Source organism: Mixophyes fleayi, chromosome 5, assembly GCF_038048845.1.
Source record: "Mixophyes fleayi isolate aMixFle1 chromosome 5, aMixFle1.hap1, whole genome shotgun sequence".
Taxonomy (NCBI): Eukaryota; Metazoa; Chordata; class Amphibia; order Anura; family Limnodynastidae; genus Mixophyes; species Mixophyes fleayi.
In genome coordinates, this window is record NC_134406.1 from 6,468,012 (window position 1) to 6,490,996 (window position 22,985).

Genomic DNA, 22,985 nt, shown 5'->3' on the forward strand with positions numbered 1-22,985 from the left:
ATATTGACTACATAAAGAAATGTTAGTTTTTTTGATGGTGAATATGGGTTGGAATGGAGCTATTCATAGTTATTAATAGACACTGAGTGTGATTCATCAGGACAACACCGATAAGAAAAGTATTGTGTGCATCGCGTTTCTTAGCAACTGTTAAAAGATTGGATAGTCAAGTAAAAGGAGAATTATGTAAGACAAACAAATGTATCTTTTCATGTAAGTACATTAAAGTGGAACATCTATTTGTAATTGGGAAAGAGAAACATGTGTTATATATAGTGACATATATTAGTTATATAGTCTCAGGGCCGGAGTCATTAAGGAGAGCAAAGCCAAAAACATGAGTAACTTTGCACCTAGGCAAAACCATGTTGCATTGGAGGGTGGAGGTAAATTTATAATGTGGGGACAGATTTATAATTGAGGTAGGGCATGTCCTAGATCACTTTTAAATTTCAGTGTAAAAATAAAGTTATTGTGTGCTAGCTGACAAAAAAGCAGCCAGTATTTTCTTTATGTGCAAAATAATAAACTAATTTGCACCCCGTGCATTGCAGCATGGTTTGTCCAGGATCAAATTTACTCCTTTTTTTGCCAGAGAGGAAGGGGCGTATGTATGTAGTCAATTTACAGTAAGGACGTGCCAAGTTTCAGTGCACGCAGCAGATTCAAGCTTTGAGCATCTCTAAGGTGTATATATCACTTGCACCAGCTACATATCAGGTGTAAGTGCCAAGTGATAGTGATGACGACTGTGTACACAGCTAGAACATGTGTTTGCAATCGAGAGCAACTGTAAAATGCATTTTATGTACAGTGGAAATTAAAAACATCCTAATAAATGTACTTCATTAAAAAAAAAGTTTTTTTTAAAAAATGTTTTTTTCATTAAGGACTATATTATTAACAGGTGGCAATAATTGAAACCTTTTTTTCATGTGCTTTCTACTGGAACTTTATACATGTCGTGTTCGGATCCTGCATTTTATTGTGTCTATCAAACAGTGGCGGATCCAGGGGGGGGCGATCGGGGCTTGCTGCCGGCGGCTGCACACTGTGCAGGTCCGTTCGGCAGTGATAATGTGCTGCCCGGCTGCTGTGATTGTGTTTTAAACACAATCAGAGCAGCGGGACAGCACATTATCACTGCCGAATGGACCTGCACATACTGTGCAGCCGCCGGCAGCCTTAGAAGTTAGAAGCTAGGCCTAAATCGCCCCCCCTATATCGCCCGGGGTAGAAAAAATTTCTAGATCCGCCCCTGCTATCAAAGCAGAGCGGACCTAGACCCGTATTCAACAAGAGAGAATTCTCCAGTTCCAGATGAACGTACGTCTGAATTACATGCCATTAATAATAAAAAAAAAAGCTCACAATGAGCCTGAGTCATTAAGGAGAGCAAAGCATAAAAAAAGAGTAACTTTGACTCTGGCCAAAACCATGTTGCATTTGAGGGGAGGTAAAGTTAAAATATAGGCACAGATTTATAGTTGGGTTAGGACATGTCCTAATTCAACTTTAAATTTCAGTGTAAAAATAAATCTATCAAGTATTTGTGTGCTAGATGAAAAAACAGCCAGTATTTATCTTGTGTGCAAAATAATAAATTAATTTGCACCCCTTCCATTGTAACATGGTTTGTCCAGGAGAACATTTACTCCTTTTTCTTGCCTTACTTTCCTTAATGACTCAGGCTTATGTTCATTTTGCAGGCCTTAATGAGTGAATAAAAACCTGATGCCCATGGATCCTGGATATAAGTTTGTCTTTACTGTGCATTAATCTATCTACTTTTCCAACATAGGTTATCAGGACATTATATTTTTATTTATTTCAAGCTTATGTAAAAGCTGACTGGTAACGTTACTGAACCAAAGATCAATAGGATGAAGAATTAAACAGAATTTTTATCAGCAGAGATCAGTACGCTCTGCATTACCTCAGCGAGAAAACCTACGCTTTAATTAGCCAGCCCTAAACCAAATTGAGTGATCCCAGTTTGATAAAAAGCAATTGTTAATTTATTTAGGGATCCAAATGCTAAGTGCATCTGATAACTGACGATCCAACATCTGTTGCAGAATTATTATATCATTTTAATTGCCTGTTTTATCAGTTACTGTGGCAGATGCTTAGTTACATGTATATTAGGTGACTTAACCCATTTACAAAAATCTGCATTAGCAATTTTACTGCTGTTTAAAATGTACCGTGGTGAAAGGGAGAGACAGGGAGAGAGGCGCAGTGCAATATTTATTCTTTGTTGTAAAAGTATAGAGAGTTTATACATAGCCCTTTTGTCTCTCCCATAATGCAAAACTTTAATATTGGTTAGGTCTAAAGGGAAGATTTCCATGTGGATTCCTTCTCTTTGTGTCAACAATTTTTACAATTATAAAACATTAATGATGACTTATAATTTAGTACATTTCAAATTCTGGGGAAAAAAACAAACCTTTATTCACAATTCTTTATGTCCCAATCATTCCGGATATTATATCCCATACATTAATATATAATACGCTAGCAGATGGGATCAGACGATCCTGTGATTCTAGATAATGTGATCACTAAATCTAAATAGGACAAATGTATTTATATTTTTACATTGCTGCAAATATGTCTGTTATTCCTATGTATGTATCTCCCCAGCCCTTGTCACTCTGTTCTCTCACTTTATCTCTCACATCTTTCTCTAACTTTTTCCCCTTTAAATATAGGTGATGAGGTTGAAAGAAGACACCAGTCCATCAAGTTCAACCTATTCTGGATCTCCTGTGATCTTTCTCTTATATTTGAATTTGATCCAGAGAAAGCAACCGCCAATTTGTTACAAACGGCAAAAAAACCTTCCTGACCTAATATTGCAGCCCTATTTTTTTCCTGGATCCACTACTATCCTTCATTTTAAATAATGTTTGTAACCCTGTTTACCATTTCGCTAAAAAAATGTCTAACCCTTTTGTTGAAGTCAATTATTTGGATGAAGTAAATCAAATTGATTAATGTCGTTTTACTATGCGATTGCGATTAGTACGCCACGTGTTATGACGCAATCGCACAGATAAATAATGCACACATACATGTACACTCACACATTCTCTTGTAAATAGTTCCCCTTAGACTAGGTCCAACACACAGTCATTTATAGTCAGATTTAGTAGAATTTATAGTTAAATATAATAATGTTAAAAGCGCTTTATTGAGATCTAAGGTTCAGGATAAAGGAAATATATCATATTTAGTATCATTCTAATCCCCTATATATCCTCAGAGATCCGTTCCTATCCGCCAAGAGATTGCACCTTGTGTATGTGAGTTATGGATGATAGGGAATTAATGATCATAATGATATTGTGTGTGTAATGTAAATAGACCAGTTTGAAGCAGCTTTTCAGTAGGAAGATATGATGCAGGTGTTGGAGAGCTGACCCCCTTCCTTGGAGGGCATCGTTTGAACTGACCTATAACCTGCATTATACCAGACTGTCCTGAAGCCTGAACCAATGGAAACATGCCAAATCATCTCTATTGTTTTCAATGTAACACCAATTGTATATAAACTGAGCTCTGGGACTATCATACAGTCTTCTTGACCACAGACTTCAGGATGCAATGACTGAATGCTGGATCCAGAGCGCATGCGCATGTAATCGACTGTACTTATTTTACTGAATTGTTATTCTTTGCATCCTGCTATATTCTGCTATTAAATCTAATTGTGCATTGGAATCACAATAAATTGCAGCGGACAATGATTATTGATAAGCGATAAAATAACTTTAATACTTTCTTAAACATATCTATTGAATCTGCCATCACAACCTTTCCTGGCAGTGAATCCCATATATTGACTGCTCTTACTGTAAAGAACCCCTTCCTTTGCTGGTTGTAAAACTTCCTCTCCTCTAACCTTAGGGGGTGACCGCGTGTCCTGTGTTTAGTCCTTGGGGTAAAAAGTTCCCATGAAAGCTCTCTGTATTGACCCTTAATGTATTGTACATAGTAATCATATCTCCTCTTAGACGCCTCTTTTCTAAAGTAAACATCCTAAACTGGATAACCTTTCCTCATAACTTAATGACTCCATATCCTTTATCAATTTTGTCGCCCTTCTCTGAACCCTTTCTAGTTCCAAAATGTCTTTTTTACAGAGTGGTGCCCAGAACTGTACTCTGTATTCTTTCATTATGTCTTTTTCTCTCACCCCATCTCTTTCTCTTCATTTTATTCTCTTAGTGAGGCTGAAAAAAACAAAACAGATTCATCAAGTTCATCCTTTACTTACTGACACCAAAGACAGTACTCTGGTAAATTCCCTGGATCAGCCACCCCCATAAATTCCTCTACTAATTACATCAACATTACAATATCTAACGAGAAAGTCCCATAAAGAACTTAAGATAGGTATTGTGAAGCTTACTCAAATGACAAAAAAACTAAATCAATACCCTCCAATAAATGCAAGTCAAACTGATTTTTGAACTTATTATGCACTAAAAAAAAAATTACGTTTTATCTTTAAGCACTACCCCTACCTCTCACAGTGGTGTGGTGCTACCTGCTGCTCCCAAAGAGATTGTAGATGACTGATAAGAAGAGAGGGGGACCAATGGCGTCACCTGATGAAAGCTCCTTGCGGACCATGGCTATCCCAGGACGATGCAACCAAGAAAACTTCCAGGAAATCCTACAGGAAAAGACTATCTTTGTTTGGAGTTAACCACAATCACTTTCATTGCTGGCAGGTATATGCTAATTAACGTCAAATTTGATTTGTAATGTGATTGGTTAAGCTGAACACAGCTATAGCCCCATTATAAAAGGATGTGCACTCTTAGGCAAATGGGGTACTGTAGGTTATTTATTGTCACTTATTTTTCCTAAAATGTGTCCGGTTTTTTTTCCACTTGAATTTTGATGTTCGCAAGGTCACATTAAAGGTTAAAAGAGGTCTGACATAATGTATCTTGGTTTCAGACTTTACATCACAAATATCTGCAATTTCAATAAGTTTGTGTAGGCTTTTTATGTGCACTATATTTCATAACGGCATCTTGTACACTGGCTTAAATCCTCACCCTATAATTGTACATGTCAAAAAGCAGCATTTGTGTAAGAAGCTGTGATCAAACGTTCTCTCTTCTTTACTCATCATACTATCTGGAATCCTCTGTACCTGCAGAGGCCGGGAAATCAGGATTTAATAGCTACAAGTCTGTTTATCAAACTGGAGAGTTTCCTTTTATTCAGAATATCTGTAACAATCTACAATTCTTTGTCCTCACCTAGTAATTAGACCATTGAGATCAAATAATGACTTTGTATCATATCAATAGCTCAGTTGTGTGTATATATATATATATATATATATATATATATATATATATATATATATATATTTATTTATTATAGTATAGCATTTTGCTGCAGTAAAGGGAGAAACACAATGTAGGACGTTTATGGAGCTCTCTTTGTCTCGTTCTAAATTTTGCTACCAAACTTCACGCATTTTGCCGGTAGCTTCCCCAGTTGGTCCCTCACTCTTCATCATTAATTTAAGCTGTGAATGAGAGTTAACCTAGCGGTATTTTAGAAGTTTATTTTAATGAAAGCACTAAACACAGTAAAGGAACCGGATGCTGGACTTTGATATGAAGTTGACACTTTTACACACCGCACGTCTGGATTGTGCAGGAGTCCACCGAGAGCGTAGGGCAGCCTAGTGACATATGCTTCAGTTTGTAGAGCGTCAGGGCCATCTTTTCCATTGGGCACGATGGGCAGCTGCCCGGGGGCCCCACAGGCAAGGGGGCCCCATAGGCACGGCTCTTAATGAGAATAAATAATCCTACAAAGAAAAAAACCTGCAAAAAAAACCTTCAAGGGTCACTTAGCAAGTACATCTATCTATCTCTATCTCTATATATCTATATCTATATATATATCTGTATCTGTATACATCTATATATCTATATCTATATCTATATCTATATCTATATCTATATCTAGGGGCCCCGGTGCACTGCTTTGCCCGGGGGCCCATAATGTTGTTAAGATGGCCCTGTAGAGCGTATCTTTGAGTGTATTTTTGCGCTGTGCATGTTCAGAGAGGGAACATATTCAGACCTCCAACATTTTTGTGTTGGTGTGATAGGGGAATTTTAACGTAGGCAATGTACAGTAGGCGCATGCTCAAGCACTTCCCTATGGATTCAGACTGGGACATAGTCGTAGACGGCTAATGTGCGGTTTTATTTGTGGGTATAAGTAGGGGATGATGACAAACATCCGAACTAGCAAACCGCTTGTAAATAGAGGTTTGCGAATGATTCTCACACACTTATTGAGCCTTTAGTAGTCATTTGGGGCAGCACGGTGGCTCAGTGGTTAGCACTTCTGCCTCACAGCGCTGGGGTCATGAGATCAATTCCCGAGCATGGCCTTATCTGTGAGGAGTTTGTATGTTATCCCCATGTTTGTGTGGGTTTCCTCCGGGTGCTCCGGTTTCCTCCCACACTCCAAAAAACATACTAGTAGGTTAATTGGCTGCTAACAAATTCATCCTAGTCTGTCTCTCTCTGTCTGTGTGTGTGTGTGTTTGGGAATTAAGATTGTAAGCTCCAATGGGCAGGAACTGATGTGAGTTCTCTGTACAGCGCTATGGAATTAATGGCGCTATATAAATAGCTGATGATGATGATGATGATGATTTGACCATAGATTATGATTTGCAGAGTTTTCTTTTTTATTTATTAGAAAATGTTGTCTTTTTCAATCTTCGTTGACATTCGGATGTTGAATAGATTACTGCTCTCCTAGCTGTCTTTCCTGTTGATTCATATTTCTTTTCTTATTTGTTTTTCAATAAAATTCACTTCACTCTAATGCCTTCTCTGCAGTCTCCAAGGTCCTCATTTTGCTTATACCGAAAGGTCTATCTGTTACACGTCGTGTCTAATTTCCATATATCTGAAGAGTCAAACGCGGGAACCTCTTTTATTTATAGAATCTCGGTCGAACATTTACTCTCATGGTCTGATTTCCACTTATATTTTTAACCTTATGATTTAATATTGATGTGGATCAATAGATCTCCATGTAATCTGGAATACAAAACCTTAGATAACCGATACAAGCTGTCCGTCAATGTCACACAGACTCTGCATCTTTCAGGACAGTAATCTATTTTTACATACAAAGCTCCGGAGGTCGCTCATTAGGGACTTCTGGAGTTTAACACCGGGGGGCTTCTCTGGTTCATGGAAATAGAAAACACCTTTCCATACATTCAATTAAGTTTCACCATTAAATCTGTGTAAGTGCAGTAGACCAAGGCCACGTTAAAAGTTTAATATTATTTCAGCCCCCTGAATCACCCCACATTAGGCTTATTAGCTCCATGGACTAATTAAATTACCACTGAGGGGTGCTATAGGCTATATCTGTGGATGATAACATACCATAAATAAGTTGCATTTGTGTATTTATATTACTTTGTTTCTGTGTCTGTGTGACTTTGTGCCTCTACAATTCAATAACATTATAGTCCAAAAATATATGTGTGATATGTAACCTTTTCAAGAGTACATAAAAGCAAATTTACCGGTTGATTGGTTTTATTTGAGAATGTTTAATGTTAAAATCTCTCTTGTGCTTATTATACCCGAAAGTCTGTATGTAAAATATCTCTATTGAATCAAGTCCAAAATATAATGTCTGAAAAACAGAGACCATGTTATTTTTTAAAGCAGGAACGTTCATGTAAATATCTTGGGTGCTTTTACAGGATAACTAGGGGCCTGATTCATTAAGGATCTTAACTTGAGAAACTTCTTATTTCAGTCTCCTGGACAAAACCATGTTACAATGCAAGGGGTGCAAATTAGTTTTCTGTTTTGCACATAAGTTAAATACTGTCTGTTTTTTCATGTAGCACACAAATACTTGATAGCTTATTTGTACACTGAAATTTAAAGTTGATATTTATGTGCTACATGAAAAAACAGTCAGTATTTATCTTATGTGCAAAACAGAAAACTAATTTGCACCCCTTGCATTGTAACATGGTTTTGTCCAGGAGACTGAAATAAGAAGTTTCTCAAGTTAAAATCCTTAATGAATCAGGCCCCTGATACCTAAATACAGAAAAAAACACTATAAGGGGGTTAAATACCGCTTTTGGTTAAATCTTATTAATAGAAGTGTAATTTTTCTGGCAGTGTATACCTATATCTATATCTATACCTGTATTATACTGTTCTTACTACTGTATCTAATTTCTCATATTTTAATGTTACCTGTTCAACTGCTAGACATCAAGTTAATTTAAACCCTTCTTCTACCAATAGGAAAAATGTATATATTTAAGAAATTCCTATATAAGTACATTGGGGATACAAGGGGAGTGGAAGTTATAATAGGGCCTTATTCAGTGTTGGCTAACCTGTGACACTCCAGATGTTGTGAAACTACAAGTCCCAGCATGCTTTGCCAATATATAGCAGCTTATTGCTATATAGAAGCTTCCTGCCTGACATTTCTATTTCTGTTGACAATATGACCATAAATTCCACCCCACAAGCTCGCTGCCTAGGTGTGATACTTGACTCAGAACTATCCTTTGTTCCCCACATCGACTCTAAATTTAAACCATGTTACATACATCTAAAAACATTTCCAGAATACGCACATATCTCACGCAAGACACTGCAAAAACCTCAATTCATGCACTTATCATCTCCCGCATCGACTATTGCAATTCCCTTCTTACTGTGACTCACACCCCTAGAATCTATTTTGCACGCAGCCGCTAGTTTGATTTTCCTTGCAAATTGTTCTTCCTCTGCTGAGCCACTCTGTCAGTCTCTACATTGGTTGCTTGTTTTTTACCGAATCCAATATAAAATTCTTCTACTAACATACAAAGCCGTCAACAAAACTGCACCAACATACATCTCCTCACTTGTCTCAAATATCTCCAAATCAACACCTCCATTCTACAAAAGATCTGCGTCTATCTTTCACTCTCATTATCTGCTCTCATTCCCGGTTACAGTACTTTTTTCGGGCTGCACCCACTCTGTGGAATTCACACCCTTGCACAATAAGACTTTCTTCTGGTCTACAAACATTCAAGCATTCTGTGAAAACCCACCTCTTCCGGCAAGCTTATAATATTCCGCAACCACCCTTTTAATCTCCCTATGTTACCCTATTACCACCCTTTTGCACAATTCCCAGAAGACTTCAACCCTCTGAGCCCCTGACCAACACTGCTGTGTGACTGGATCTTATGGCCCACTAGGCGCTCTTCAACTCTGCATTTTGGCTGGGCCAATATACAATGTGTGGAGCTTGACCTCATGTGTCAAACTCCCATTGACCTATAGATTGTAAGCTTGCGTGCAGGGCCCTCTTACCTCTCTGTCTGTCTGTATTACCCAGTATTTTTGTATTACTGTGTTTGTTCCTAATTGTAAAGCGCTACGGAATTTGCTGGCATTATATAAATAAATGTTGTTTACATGTCACACTTTTGTGTGACATGTTTTTTTTTCTACATTACTTGACCTAGAAATGCTGTTCCTGGCCAAAGTGCAACATAGAGGAGCTCAATAGGTTCCACTTAAAGTTTTTGCTGAGAATAAATCACCAGTAACGAGAGCAGTTTGTATTTTTCTACTAAATGTGTTTTAGACCAAACCCTACTCCAGCTCTTTCTCTTCGATACATAAATAGGAATGAACACATCTTGGAATCTTCTAATTCAGTATCCAAGATTGTATCTGTGAATCCCAGAAACAAAGATAATGTTTGTCCTATAAGGGCCGCTCAGAATGCAGCTAACATCTAACCTATGTTCACAAGGTCCTGGATAAATGATAAAATAAGGGCCCAAAAAAGGAGCATCTCAATTAAATCAAAGTGTACATATGGGTTTATTGCATGAAACATATTACACATATCACATCAACATCTTCATAGATCTTCATCCGCCCCCTAATTGTGTGCAAATTATGTACTGACAGTATTTCCTTCTGTCATAACAATACAAAGTTACTACATTGACTTATAAATATAACAACAATCACTCTCTAAGGTATTAGATGATCTTTCTATTGTAGAAAAAATACCTAATTCAATCACTGATCGGAAATATCTAGAAAGTGCGGTAAGTGTGTAAGACTGAGCGACGTATTATGATCAACGCGGAGATGGTTGATGCGCTTCTGACCAGTTGAGAAGCAAACGCTATGTCAATTACAGAATGTTGAAACTTGAGTTACTAAGCAACCAATAATACATCCCCCAGTTCTAAGTGGGGAAAAGATAAGTAGATATTTTATTTTTTAAAAACATATGATAAATGAAATATTAATGACCTATTTGACACTCATAAAAGAAAATAATACTATGGCAAATTAATATTTATAACCGAAATCTCTCATCCACACCATCCATCGCACCTAGCTTAGATTTCAGGAGATCAATCAGTCCCATTTCCAACTGAACAAGTCTACTGCTCCAATTAATCAGGGATGATGAATATCTAAAAGAATAGAAAAAAAGACTCATATAATCCAATACATGGATTTGTCTTTCTTATGAGTGATAATAAGCTATCACGATTCCTTCTTTTAGGTCAATAATGCTGAATCTTAGCTGACAAATATTATCTTATGTCCCATGAAAGTGTCTGCAAAATCACAACTCCAAGACAACCAGTGGTATTTGTGCTGATTAACCTCTTTCTTACATGTATGTGACGTCTCCGATATATATAATGTGTCAAAAGGGAGAGGAGGGTATAAATCACGTCAGGATGATGACAGTTTTGCTGTCTGGTCTGGTAACATGGATCATTTGCAGGCTTCCCATGGTGAATTCATTAGTTACTGTCTAGATATTAAGTTCACTATGATCGCATTGGACAAAGAGGCTAAAATTTTGACTACTTAGGTCTCTGTCGTAGGTAATAGATTGGAGACTGACTTATGCATGAAACTCACTGTGAGAAACAGGTTTCTTAGACTTGACAGTGACTATCCACAATGTACCATTAATTTGGAATGGCTGCAGTGATAGAATTCCATTTGTACCTTCTCATTCAGCATTTAGTGGTCACATTACTAATATTGTTTGTAAAAATTGGAGAATTCTATTAAATGTGTATTCAGATACGCCTGCATTATAATCTCCTCCACTGATGGTTTACGAGTTATGTCTATTAAATAACGAGACTGATTAAATAACTCACCTTTATTTATTGGTATTACAAATATAATGTTTGTCCCCTTTAATATACTCCCCATTTGCACTAATACATCGCTGTAGTCTTGTTTTCCACTGGTGGAAGGCGTGGAGCAAATCAATTTCCGTCACTATCTGCCGTTTTCTTTTTTACAGCAACAACTGACTCAAAATGTGTCCCTTTAAGCTAGGGATGAGCGCGCTCGGATTTCTGAAATCCGAGCCCACCCGAACGTTGCGGATCCGAGTCGGATCCGAGACAGATCCGGGTATTGGCGCCAAATTCAAAAGTGAAACTGAGGCTCTGACTCATAATCCCGTTGTCGGATCTCGCGATACTCGGATCCTATAAATTCCCCGCTAGTCGCCGCCATCTTCACTCGGGCATTGATCAGGGTAGAGGGAGGGTGTGTTAGGTGGTCCTCTGTGCTGTTTAGTTCTGTGCTGTTTAGTTCTGTGCTGTTTAGTGCTGTGCTGTGCTGTGCTGTGCTGTGCTGTGCTGTGCTGTGCTGTGCTGTGTTCTGCAGTATCAGTCCAGTGGTGCTGTGTGCTGTGCTCTGTCCTTCTGAGGTCAGTGGTGCTGCTGGGTCCTGTGCTGTGTCCTGTTCAGTCCAGTGGTGCTGTGTCCTGTGCTCTGTGCTTCTAAGGGCATAGTTATTTCCCCAATATTCCCCTGTGTTTAAAAAAATAAAAAAATTTTTTTTTTATAAAATACCAAAAACTACTTTAATATTTTTTAATTACCACAAAATTTTCACAACCAATCCTGCAGTATAAGCCCATTGGTACTGCAATATTACCAAGTTCACACATTCAGCAGTAAAAGTCCAGTGGTACTGCAATATTACAAAGTTTACACATTCTGCAGTATCAGTCCAGTGGTGCTGTGTCCTGTGCTCTGTCCTGCTGAGTTCCGTAGTGCTGCTGGGTCCTGTGCCGTGTCCTGTTCAGTCCAGTGGTGCTGTGTCCTGTGCTCTGTGCTTCTAAGGGCATAGTTATTTCCCCATTATTCCCAAGTTTGTAAAAAATAAAAAAAAAGTAAAAAAAAATAAAAAATTAAAAAAAAAAAAAAAAATATAATAATTATAACCAAATTTGCAAAACCAATCCAGCATTATAAGTCCATTGGTACTGCAATATTACCAAGTTCACACATTCAGCAGTAAAAGTCCAGTGGTACTGCAATATTACAAAGTTTACACATTCTGCAGTATCAGTCCAGTGGTGCTGTGTCCTGTGCTCTGTCCTGCTGAGTTCCGTAGTGCTGCTGGGTCCTGTGCCGTGTCCTGTTCAGTCCAGTGGTGCTGTGTCCTGTGCTCTGTGCTTCTAAGGGCATAGTTATTTCCCCATTATTCCCAAGTTTGTAAAAAATAAAAAAAAAGTAAAAAAAAATAAAAAATTAAAAAAAAAAATAAAAATATAATAATTATAACCAAATTTGCAAAACCAATCCAGCATTATAAGTCCATTGGTACTGCAATATTACCAAGTTCACACATTCAGCAGTAAAAGTCCAGTGGTACTGCAATATTACAAAGTTTACACATTCTGCAGTATCAGTCCAGTGGTGCTGTGTCCTGTGCTCTGTCCTGCTGAGTTCCGTAGTGCTGCTGGGTCCTGTGCCGTGTCCTGTTCAGTCCAGTGGTGCTGTGTCCTGTGCTCTGTGCTTCTAAGGGCATAGTTATTTCCCCATTATTCCCAAGTTTGTAAAAAATAAAAAAAAAGTAAAAAAAAATAAAAAATTAAAAAAAAATAAAAATATATAATAATTATAACCAAATTTGCAAAACCAATCCAGCATTATAAGTCCATTGGTACTGCAATATTACCAAGTTCACACATTCTGCAGTATCTTGTGCTACATATAATGGAGAGCAAAAATTTGGAGGATAAAGTAGGGAAAGATCAAGACCCACTTCCTCCTAATGCTGAAGCTGCTGCCACTAGTCATGACATAGACGATGAAATGCCATCAACGTCGTCTGGCAAGCACGATGCCCAATCTCCTAGTACAGGGCATGTAAAATCCAAAAAGCCCAAGTTCTCAAAAAACAGCAAAAAAAGAAACTTAAAATCATCTGAGGAGAAACGTAAAGTTGGCAATATGCCAATTACGACAAGTAGTGGCAAGGAACGGCTTAGGCCCTGTCCCGTGTTCATGACTAGTGGTCCAACTTCACCCAAGGATCAAAGCCCTCCTCCCCCCCCCTACAAAAAATTTAAGAGAGTTATGCTGTCAGCAACAACAACAAAACAGCAAAGAACTCTGCCTTCTAAACAGATGACATCACAAATCCCCAAGGCGAGTCCAAGGGTGTTGTTGGTTGTGAACCCTGACCTTCCCATCACTGTACGGGAAGAGGTGACTCCATCCAGCATTTGCAGCACGCCCTCTGCATATGCTGGAAGGATCACCCACAGTCCAGTTACAGATTTGGCTAATGAAGGTGTGAATGTTGTGCACTGGGAGGAGGATATTGATGTAGCTGGCGCTGAGGAGGATGTTGATGATTATGATGCAGACAGATACCAAATTGCATTTCTCAATTTCTATTTATATTCTAGATTATATAACGGCTGAAAAGTTTTCTGTTTTACTCCTAGTGGAGAGGGGATCTGATGCAGACAGATACCAAACTGCCTTTGTCCATTTCTTTGTATATTTGAATTGCTAGTTCTACAGTCTATGCAGGCTGCTTTATTTATATTCAACTACAAGTGTAGGGCGGGGGGGGGGGCATAGATAGCCACCAAAGTAACGTGGTCCATTTAATTTCACTTTCTAGCTCCACAGTCTGTGCAGCCTGCTTTTTTTTATCTTCAAAGTATTTATATTTACAAGCCTTGCAATCTAAATTAACTAGAGGTAGTGACGTGGTAGAACTCCAAAAGGCAGTTTGGAAGCCCCTGTACAAACTGGCTCTATTTTTTAACTGAGTTGTCCCCCCTCCAGTGTGTACTCGGAAAGAGTTTTTAGTGCAGCGGGGAACCTGGTCAGTGAGCGGCGAAGGAGGTTGCTTCCTCACAACGTTGAAAAAATGATGTTTATAAAAATGAATAATCAATTCCTCAATGAAGTACAGCACTGCCCTCCAGACAGTACAGAGGGACTGTGGTTGTGGAGTCCAGCGGGGACGAATTGATAATGTGTGAGGAGGAGGAAGTACACACTGTAGGGGGAGAGGAATCAGAGGTTGAGGATAAGGACGACATCTTTCCTCAGTAGAGCCTGTTTAGTTTGTACAGGGAGAGATGAATTGTTTTATTGGTGTGGGGGCCCAAACAAACCAATCATTTCAGCCACAGTTGTTTGGTAGGCCCTGTCGCTGAAATGATTGGTTTGTTAAAGTGTGCATGTCCTATTTCAACAACATAAGGGTGGGTGGGAGGGCCCAAGGACAATTCCATCTTGCACCTTTTTTTTTGGCATTATGTGACCATTCAACAGTCGTTTGCCATGTTCAAAAAGTAAAAGAAAATGCCAACAAATTCAATAAATTAAATCAAAAGTTAAATGCCCTGTCATTATTTAAAACAAGAGGTTTTGACGTGCTAGAATTAGTGTAGTGTTAAGATGTTATAAACACTACACTTGGAAATTGGAGGAGGTAATGTGGCCCCGGTATCAAATTGGGTACCGGGGCCACCCCACTATGCAGTCCAGATACTTGTTTGGTGGAATTCCGACACGTGGAGGGTTTTTAAATTATATTGTGGCCTCGGTACCAAATTGTGTACCGGGGCCACCACACTACGCAGTCAAGATACTTGTTTGGTGGAATTCAGACCAGTTGAGGGTTTTATTATTATATTGTGTGGACCACTCTATCTATACCACACTACAACTCTATACCACTCTATTTCCTACTTTAATTCTATTTAATTCTATTTCCTACTTTAATTCTATTACTAATTAATTAACATAAAGAGGAACAAAAAAAACCAATTTTACCAAAAGTATAATATGACTTAGACTTACAAACACTACACTTGAAAGATCGTGCCTTTAAATGAAAAAGTAAGTCTTCATTGCACGACTATGTGCAACAGGGACAGTTTTTTTCTTTACAAAGTCAACTAATAACACTTGGACCCTGTCTGTCTTTAACATACTTAATGGGATCTCAATGACGAATTGTCTGTAGCATGTTTGGAGGAGGTATTGTGGCCCCGGTATCAAGTTGGGTACCGGGGCCACCCCACTACGCAGTCCAGATACTTGTTTGGTGGAATTCTGACACGTGGAGGGTGTATTTATTTTATTGTGGCCCCGGTATCAAGTTGGGTACCGGGGCCACCCCACTACGCAGTCCAGATACTTGTTTGGTGGAATTCTGACACGTGGAGGGTGTATTTATTTTATTGTGGCCCCGGTATCAAGTTGGGTACCGGGGCCACCCCACTACGCAGTCCAGATACTTGTTTGGTGGAATTCTGACACGTGGAGGGTGTATTTATTTTATTGTGGCCCCGGTACCAAATTGTGTACTGGGGCCACCACACTACGCAGTCAAGATAGATAGATGCGTATCATAGATAAAGTACATTCAGTGGTGTGGGGCAAATTGAAAAATATTCAAAATGCACTGACATTATCAAAAACAAGAGGTTGTCACACGCTAAAACTCCAACATGTATATGATGGAGAGGATGGAGGAGCAGCCGTATGTGTAGTGTAATGCAGACCTGTTGAAGGTTTTTTATATATTTTATTGTGGTGCCCAGTGCCCACTCCTCTACGCAGTCCAGGTACATTTATTGGTGCGATTCATAAAAGTTCAGGGTTTTTAAGATATTGTGGTGACCCACTCCTCTACGCAGTCCAGGTACATTTATTGGTGCGAATCAAACAAGTTGATGGTTTTCTTATTATATATATTGTGGTGACCCACTCCTCTACGCAGTCCAGGTACATTTATTGGTGCGATTCATAAAAGTTCAGGGTTTTTAAGATATTGTGGTGACCCACTCCTCTACGCAGTCCAGGTACATTTATTGGTGCGATTCATAAAAGTTCAGGGTTTTTAATATATTGTGGTGACCCACTCCTCTACGCAGTCCAGGTACATTTATTGGTGCGATTCATAAAAGTTCAGGGTTTTTAAGATATTGTGGTGACCCACTCCTCTACGCAGTCCAGGTACATTTATTGGTGCGATTCATAAAAGTTCAGGGTTTTTAATATATTGTGGTGACCCACTCCTCTACGCAGTCCAGGTACATTTATTGGTGCGATTCATAAAAGTTCAGGGTTTTTAAGATATTGTGGTGACCCACTCCTCTACGCAGTCCAGGTACATTTATTGGTGCGATTCATAAAAGTTCAGGGTTTTTAATATATTGTGGTGACCCACTCCTCTACGCAGTCCAGGTACAATTATTGGTGCGAATCATAAAAGTTCAGGGTTTTTAATATATATTGTGGTGACCCACTCCTCTACGCAGTCCAGAAAGATACCTTGTTGCAACGTTTTGGACTAATAACTATATTGTGAGGTGTTCAGAATACACTGTAAATTAGTGGAAATGCTTGTTATTGAATGTTATTGAGGTTAATAATAGCCTAGGAGTGAAAATAAGCCCAAAAACTTGATTTTTAAACTTTTTATGTTTTTTTCAAAAAAAATCCGAATCCAATACCTTAAATCCGAACCGAGACCTTTCGTCAAGTGTTTTGCGAAACAAATCCGAACCTCAAAAATAAAGAAAATCCGGATCCAAAACACAAAACACGAGACCTCAAAAGTCGCCGGTGCACATCCCTACTTTAAGCACTGATTTAACTTTTGGGAAATGACAAAAGATAAAAAAAAATACAGGATCATACTGGAAGATCCAGGTCTCATCACAAGTGATTACTTTATGAACCAGGTTTGGATCTGTGACAAGTTGCTGCAGAATGTCAACACAACATTTCTTGCGATGTTCTTTTTGCTCTGGTGTGAGAACCCTTGGGACCATCTTTGCACAAACTTTCTTGATGTTAAGATCCTCACGCAAATTTTTTCCATACGGTGTCTTTGTCAATGTTCACGGATTCAGCTATCATTCGACCACTGAGTCGGCGGTCTTTTCGAACAATCTGACTGATTTTTTCTACATTTTCTGCGGTTCTTGATGTTCAAGGTCGTCCAGGGCGTTCATCATCTTCGACATTCTCATGTCCCGCACTAAATATTTTGTGCCACTCAAACACACGCGCACAAGATAGGCAGTCATTCCCATAGGCCGTAGTAAGCATTTGAAAACATTCTGTTGGTGTTTTGTGCAATTTTACTAAAATTTCAAATTGACACGTTCAACTTTTAAACTTAGCATTTTTTCGGCACTCTACAGAAAACACAACCAAACTAAATGGCGACTCACAATCAACTGAACATCATAGAGTGTTGCAGCTTGTCATGCAGGTTCAGACAGGCTCAAGGTTACTACGTATGTAATTATAACCGGTTCTGACTGTTTTGTTTACTAGGTGGAATCACAGTCTTGTTTTTTAATAGACATGCCTGGTATTTGCCAGTCAGGAGTCTTTAAGACGGAATAGTGAGGTCTGATGTGTAGATGTTACACAAAGCTCTTTAGGTCCAGACAAATGTTAGGTTGTGCACACTGTGACAACATGATTAAAAGCATATCTTTGACCATATGCATAGAAGATATGAGATGAAGGATTTCCTGACCTGCAATTCTACGTATGTGATTTATGCCCAGTCCGTGCCCTTATGGCAAAATTATATATTATAGAAGACACAGAAATGTAACAAACGGATTCATCAGCACAAATCCACCCTACAACCAGGTGTTTTGGATACTAAACACTAAATACCATAAATAATTTTAGACAGTTGAGGTTCAGAGTTATTAATTACACTGTTATTGTTTTGTGTATTATTGTTTTGACAGCAGGAATGTATGTTTATTGTTGTAACATATATACTATGATAGTATATAATCTACACTTGTTAGTTGTTGGGATTTTGCTTTCCATAAATATGTGCACACGGTGATATATATTTGTGTACACCGAAACACTGCCAGATGGTTGAATCAGTTTGGATGCTGCTGATTTCTGGATCAACAGACCTCCCCGGCAAACAATATTTAATTATAGAAAATAATAACAAATAGTTACATTTTATCTAATCTCTATAAATGAAGATTTAAAAATGTAATTATTAAACGCCGGATACAATTCATACCAGTAATACAATATGAAACACATAAACACACAAATTCCATACAATGCTAATATAACGAAACAGTTATTAATTTGTTACAGTTTACGTAAAGCTTTATTTAATTGGTTTTCATGAACACAGTCACTGTATTAAAGAAAATTACAGCCAGCAAAGCGTGCCCATTAAATTCAAAATATGTCCATGAGTTGGTATAGAAATGCAATTGAAGAATAAAATTCTTGACTAAGCTATTACCGACCCATTCAGCTCCTGGTCTCCCACCAAAAATCCATACACTATTATAAAATACATCAGGTAAACGAATAGTTTCTGGCAGTGAATTACTGTAACAGCCTCTATTGATTTTCATAGGTCCTAATTTTAGCCTTATGGTTTTTTTTTCTGAAACATAATGAAATTAGATCTTTGAACCGTGATCAATTATTGAGTGTTCCTGAAAAAAAAAGTCTTTATGCATCATTTTTACATGACAAATACATGTATACTGTAGACTCAATCAGAACCGTGCGTATCGGATATAGGCTTATAAGCATATTGTGTTTTTGTTGTGACAACATGCCTCACAGTTAAGGGTCATTTCTTCACATTAATATAGGTTTTCATTAACTCCTGCTAGAGTTATAGACACATTTAGTTGTGGCCCTGTGCCAACCATTATTTAGTTATAAGCAGAAGAAAAGACTCATTACAGTCAATGCTTTAAATCTGTTTCCAATTTACATTACAGACACTCTTCCCAAATAATAATGTCAGCTTTGCTCACCTATCCAAAAAGACTAACAGCATGGTGTATTGATGAAGCGTAATATATTTGGGAGCGCTGAAGTGATTAACATATAATGCTTATGATAGAAAATAATAAAAATACACCATACAGTCAGACTATTCCTTTCTTAAACACCTGCTCCAAGTAAAACCATAAACAATGACGTGCCAAACATAGTGTATTTAATACAAATAATTTGAGTAACGATAAGTGCATCCAATTAATATCCGCATGTGAAAAGCAAATCGAAAATGTGGCATATCTGAGAAATATCCTGTACGTTCAGATGTCCTCTTCATAAATATATATAAGACTTAGGGCCTGATTCATTAAGGAGAGCAAAGCAGAAAAAAAGGAGACTGAAAAGCAGAAGGCAGCTGTTATGATAAAATTATAAGTCTTTATTGAAGGGTAGACATGAACCAGGTGTGCAGTGTGAACAGTCTCATGTAGAGATATAATGATAAGGGAGTTCAGAGAATGGGTCTCAGTGGTTGGAGACCAAGCCGGACAAGATGGCAGGAGTAATGTTATCCAGGCTAAACAGTAGCAGGGCTGAAGATACGCCGGTACAGGAGTACATACAGGTGCATATTATTAATGCTTGCACACATGCTGAGCAGGAAACATGGCTGGAATGGCTGATGCAAGTAACCAGGCTGAGCAATAGCAGGATTGGAGCCACATTGTATACACAGAAGGTTAAGGATTGCATACAGGAATGGTGATACTTACAGATACAGGAAACAAGACTAGAGTAACTGGCATGCACACAAGAGCATAGTCCAACTAACAATCCAAGGTCAGGGATAAGGGAAGTCTATAACATCCGAGGTCTTGCCAAAGCTCATATATGCAAAATATCAGTCACAGGGTGCAGCCGCCAAGCTCTGGGATTGCAGTGACGTAACAAATAACAACCTTGCAAAGTAGTAATAAAAAATGCCCCTATTTATAGAGTAGTAAACAAGACTCATCGGGGCAGTGGATAAAACCAGGAAGTATGCACTAGGACTGGAGGACAAGATTGTGACACAACGGACTTCAATTACTTTCACTGTCACTTAAATCAACTACAGCTACTCATTGGGTGTAGGTAACATTATTAGCCAATCAGCTTGCTGTAGCCTTTGGCCAATGTTGCTCACAATATTAATAATTGATATCATTATAAAACATGTCATAATGAGTATAAAAGAATAGAAATTATATTCATACTAGTCCAGGAACAGAATTACATAAGAATTTTTTTTTACCATTTTTATTAAGTTTAGATTTTTGGGTGAAAAAATCTAAACAAAAACAGCAACATCTATTCATTTATTGAGTAATTTGTCGGCATAAATTGCTGCCTAAAAATCATCAGATTTGCTATTGTAGTCCATGACTTGGCATGGACTTTCACAGAAATATGGTAGCACTAACTGAGCAAGTAAATTATTTACTGAATATTCAAAGCTGTTCTGACATTGAGGAGAGAGGCAACAATTATGTCATTGACCGTCTTCTGCAAGATGTTTTTGTTTTTATGTTCAGTGACAAAATTATTTATGAATAGGAACCGACATTTGACATTTTTATTACAATATAAATCAACACCATTATATGTATTATGTGTCAGCTCTTCTGTCCATTCATACACCTGGGTCGCAGCGTAAAGATTTTCAGAACTATATTGCCTGACCTCCCCGGCAATACACATGACAAATGGAAAGACTGTAAAGATAAAAGTGTGAAAAGAAATCACCACAAGACGACTCTCGATCGGAGCTCCAAAGTTCCTGCATTTCAGCCGCTCTTGTTCAGTGAGCAGAAAGTAAAAGAAAATAATCTCTCTTGACATAACTTGGGATTTATTGGTCTGTGTTGTACATTCTTATTCAGCCCAGATGTCACTTTACTTAGCCAAATGGCGAGCTTAATCTACATAGATAGGCTACATCTGGCTCATAAATGCTTAATGATACCTCTCCGTAGACAGCCATGGAGGACACAGGAGAATGTCAGTAAGGGAGGGGTGGGGGGGGGGTGTTTTTATTTTAGGTCAGAATACCCCTAGGGATTTTTCTTCAATTAATAAAACACAGAACTTGCCCTTGGAATACATTGAATCTTAGAAAACACATCTATACATAGATGCCATATGTCGGAAGGGAGCTGAAGGTCCTAAGTCTAGTTGGCACTGCCACGAAGCTGTCATCATAAATTGGTGAACCGAAAAGCTTTCCTGTGGTGTATGTGATCAATACCCTCTCCGAATAGGGGGTGAAGGGAGTGTTCATGAGATCCTAGTGTATGGAAAGTGCGATCTGGTGTCTCGTTAAGGTCCTTTGAAGATCGTCTAGTTTTGGGGTTAAGTATCAGTGATGCCAGTTTGAATCTAAAGTCTAAGTTTTACCTTTCTCCCTGAGTTTAATTCAAGCCCTCACCAACTCATATCCTTCATATATCTATGACCTGATCATGAGATATGCTATCTCTCGTGCTCTGCTATCTGCATTTCCTATTCTCTAATAGCTACCTCTCATTCCCGCCAGGACTTCTCCCGTGCTGCCCCCACCTATGGAACTCCCTGCCTTGTCTAACCAGGTCAACCTTCAATCTTTCAAGTGCTGTCTTAAAACCTATTAATTCACTAGAGCCTATCCTACTGCCACCTGATACTGCTCCCTTCACCTGTTCTACCAGCTATAATTCCATGTCCCCTCCGAGTCCCACTATCGCCTATTGTCTCAGCATTGCCCTCTTACTTTAGACTGTAAGCTCTAACAAACAGGGTCCTCTCTACCCTCTTTCTCATGCACTTCTTTTGTCAACCTTGTATGTCCTTGTTCTGTATTTATGTGTGATTTGTATTTTGTATGATTTGTTATTCTGACTGTCTGACACTGTACAAAAAAAAGAATAATGATGATGATAATGATGATGATGAAACTACACAATCATCTCTCGCTTGCTTGTTCCAGAGCATTTATATTTCCTATAATATGTCAGAAACAGAAACCTCTAAGGAAAAACACGGATATATTATGATGAATCATTTTGCAAAACGTTGAAGTAATAAGCAAACTGGTCTCTTTGAAGAAAGAAAACTTGTCCCAACCACATAAATAACTTGGTTTTAATTATCTATATGATTTGACCATGATACAGTTAAAATAAATCAGTTTTAGACAAAATACATAGTGATAGCTGACCTGTACCCCTCAAAGTTCTTCGCAATGACTTACAGGAGTCACATGGAACAAACTCTCAGGACAATAATTAAAAACAGTTTACACATAGGGACAACTGTTTACAGTTCACTCGCGAGAACCAGAGGAGAGAGAGACTGAGCTATAGCTGTGTGGTTGACTTATGAGTATTACAGCGGTTGGCATAGTGGAAAAATCCACCACTGCCTCCTGCCAGTCAAACAGGAGATTATGTTAGCACATTATTTACTGATCATGCTTTTGCAATGTTACCCTGTCAGTTCCCAGTTATGGGTTCATTCTACTTAAGACTTTTGCTCATTCTCTCATCTCGCTCCCCTTCGATCTGTACTTAACGCAGCCGCTAGGCTTATCTTCCTTTCTCGCCGCTCCTCTTCTGTCTCCCCCCTCTACCTATCCCTTCACTGGCTCCCCTTCCCCTAGAGAATTCTGTTCAAGCTCCTCACTCTTACATACAAGGCCCTCGCCAACGCCACTGCACCCTACATCTCCACACTCCTATCTATTCACGCTCCATCCCATCCTCTCCGATCTGCCAATGACCATCGCCTCTCT